Source organism: Canis lupus, unplaced genomic scaffold, assembly GCF_011100685.1.
Source record: "Canis lupus familiaris isolate Mischka breed German Shepherd unplaced genomic scaffold, alternate assembly UU_Cfam_GSD_1.0 chrUn_S949H1115, whole genome shotgun sequence".
Classification (NCBI taxonomy): Eukaryota; Metazoa; Chordata; class Mammalia; order Carnivora; family Canidae; genus Canis; species Canis lupus.
In genome coordinates this window covers 28,582-31,443 of record NW_023331916.1, presented here as the reverse complement: position 1 = coordinate 31,443, position 2,862 = coordinate 28,582, and the positions used below count along the sequence as shown (strand labels likewise).

The window sequence follows — 2,862 nt, the reverse complement described above, 5'->3', positions numbered from 1 at the left end:
TCTCCTCCTCCTCTCCTCCTCGAGCTCTCCTTCGCTGCTGCGGCTGCTCTCGGCGCCCCTGCTCAGCACGGGGGCTGCGGGCGCAGGCAGGGCCGGCGCTCCCCGGCTCAGCCGGCATCTTAGCAAACCGCACCTCAAACACGGCCGCAGCTTCCTGGCCACGGCCACCACCTTGTGGCCTGGGGGTTGTACTGGTAACAGCTGGAGAACATGAACCGGGTGTCAGCAGCGAAGCCCTGCGCGTCTGGGCACTCGCGACTGTCCGTCTTCTTGACAGTGCTGAGGTCCATCGGGTGCTCGGTGACGTCGTGGTAGTCGTGCAGCTCCAGGGCCTCGGCGTCCACCGGCTGGAGAAGGGCCAGGCGCAGGCCGCACGCTTCTTGCACGGCATGTCCTCGAGGACGCTGTCACAGTGCCGCGAGTGCTCGGCAGCTCGCCCTTCCGGCCCGCATGCTGAGGCACTCGCCGTCCTCTAGACCTTCCAGGGCGGTGCGATGGGGCGGCCCCCACTCTCTCGCCGAGCCCCCACCTCGGCCTGCTTGGGGTCTGACGATGGCGGCGGCGATTCGCTCCGGCTCGCGGATGGAGTGGGCGTCGTGGTGGCTGCTTTCCGCTTTGCACCCTTTTCCTTGACGACAGGCGCTGTGGGAGGGACCACAGGGATGGATGATGGGCGTCGAGGGAGGGGGTGGGGCGGCGGCGGGGGCGCAGGGACCGACGTGATGTTTGCGGTAATGGTTGGCAGAGGGGGGCAGCAATGACAGGCGTCTGGAGACAGTGGGGGGACGCTCTGGAAGGGGGTTGCTGGGGAGACAGAGGACACGGCCACCACTTGCTGCCCACCTGCACTCCGGGTTCCTGCGCCGCGTTCCGGCCTTTGCCTTCGGAGCAGGGGGTAATAATTCAACTTCGTCCTGGGGCACCTGGGCCACTCTCTGCAGAAAAATTTTCTCTAAGGCTTGGGCCGTTAGCACTGTGTCATCTGTGGGCTTGTTGTAAATGTAACAATTTGTAAACATGGTGTGGAAGTCCTGCACATTCGCTGGCGCTCCAGTAATAATATTTTCTAGTCTCTTCTGAATAGTCCCCATAGCCATGGGTGTTTATGATTTTATGGTAATCGGGCAGGTTTAGCTTGATTGCATCCACGGGCTGGTAGAAGGGCCAGGCGAGCTGGTGATTCCAGGGCGTCTTTACCACCACGTTCTGCGCGTACTGCAGCTGCTTGGTCTTGCGGCCAGGCTTGGGGGGTTGGAGACCTCCCGCGGGTTCCCCGGGATCCCGCGGGCGCGACCGTCCTGGTGGTGGACATCCTCCGCGGCTCGCTCACTGGCCGTCACAGCAGCGGCTCAGGGAGGCCCTCGCTTCCACTGCGCTCCTTTTGGAGGCCTGACATCCCCTTTGTAGGCCCAGCCAGGCAGCACTTGGCCTCGGCGGCTCCGACGGCCGTCCCTCCGCTCCCTATATAGATTCTGGATAACAGTTCTTTATTAGATGGTTCTTTTGTAAATATTTTCTCCAACTCTGTGCTTTGTCTTCTTATTCTCTTGACATTGCTGTTTGCAGAACAGAAAATTTTAATGGAGTCCAGTGTATCAGTTATTTCTTTCATGGATTGTGCCCTGGTGTTGGATCAAAATCATAGCCATACCCAAGTTCACCTGCATTTTCTCCTACATTATCTTGCAGAGGTTTTATAATTTGCATTTTATATTTAGAACTGTGATCTGAGTTTATATTTGTGAAGGATGTGAAGTCTGTGTCTGGACTCAGTATTTTTGCATGTGGTGTCCAGTTTTACATTATCATTTGTTGAAAATACTGTCCTTTTCTTTCACTGTGTTGTCTAGTCCTTTGTCAAGATCCATTGACTATATGAATCTCATTAACTTTTAAAAGGATGTGATAGAATGAATTTGAATAGCTAAGTGAACATAAATGGGAGGTTCCAAACAGAAGAAATGGACTGTGGTAAGGCATTAAAATGAGTGAGGAGGAAGTAATCTTGATTTATTAAAGAAACTGTGATACTTTGAGTTTATGTGCAAGAGAAGCATAGAGATTGTTGAGTATTAGCTTAACCATGGTAAGGATTATTATACTAAATAATACGAAAGCCATTTAAGGATTTTAATGCAATTGCATGAATTTTAAAGGTCTTTAAATGTTTATACTTTGGCAGTGTGTAGAATGTATTGAAGGGGAAAGTAGGGAAATAATGGTTTCAGTTGGGAGGGCTTTAAGAGGAAAGGTAAGAGATTATCATGAACAGAAATGACATGGAAGAGATAGGTCATAAATAAAAATTTAATAGTAGAATAAAGAAACGCTTGGCTGAGTTTTGGGAGAAAGGGAAAAGGGATGTTTTAAGTAATACTCCTGAATTTTATCTTGACTTATAAGATATAGAGTGTGTGGGGGGGGAGAAGGAGGGAGGGAGGAGATCATTACTTTTTTTGACACTAATAAGAGAACAGTGCATTAGAGAAACAATATTTGGATTTATTGACATAAATAATTGAAGCTTTGATACTGTACTGGACTTACCTGGGTGAGAGGAAGGTCCAGTGTTCTTAACTAAAACTTTGACATGGCGGCACCACTTTAAATTTTCCATTCTAGCTGAAGTCTGAAAAATGAAGTCTCCTCTTTTCAAAGGAGAGAGGTTATAAGTGTAAATATAAATAAGGATAAAGGGTCAAATACTAAACCCTAAGGAGAAGCTCATAATTAAGGAAATGTAAGGAAAGATAAGCCTTTGGAAAAAAATTAGAAGTGGATGAAACTATTAAGTAGGGTTGTTTTGGGATACCAGCAAATAGGTCTAACTCTTAAACAGAACCAAGAATTTGATGAAAATGA

The 2,862-nt window shown here is 49.3% G+C and overlaps 1 pseudogene; it reads right to left on the bottom strand.

The window, feature by feature from the left end:
- Positions 1-25: 25 nt before the first annotated feature.
- Positions 26-2,617, bottom strand: LOC119879506 (annotated as a pseudogene).
- Positions 2,618-2,862: the final 245 nt, after the last annotated feature.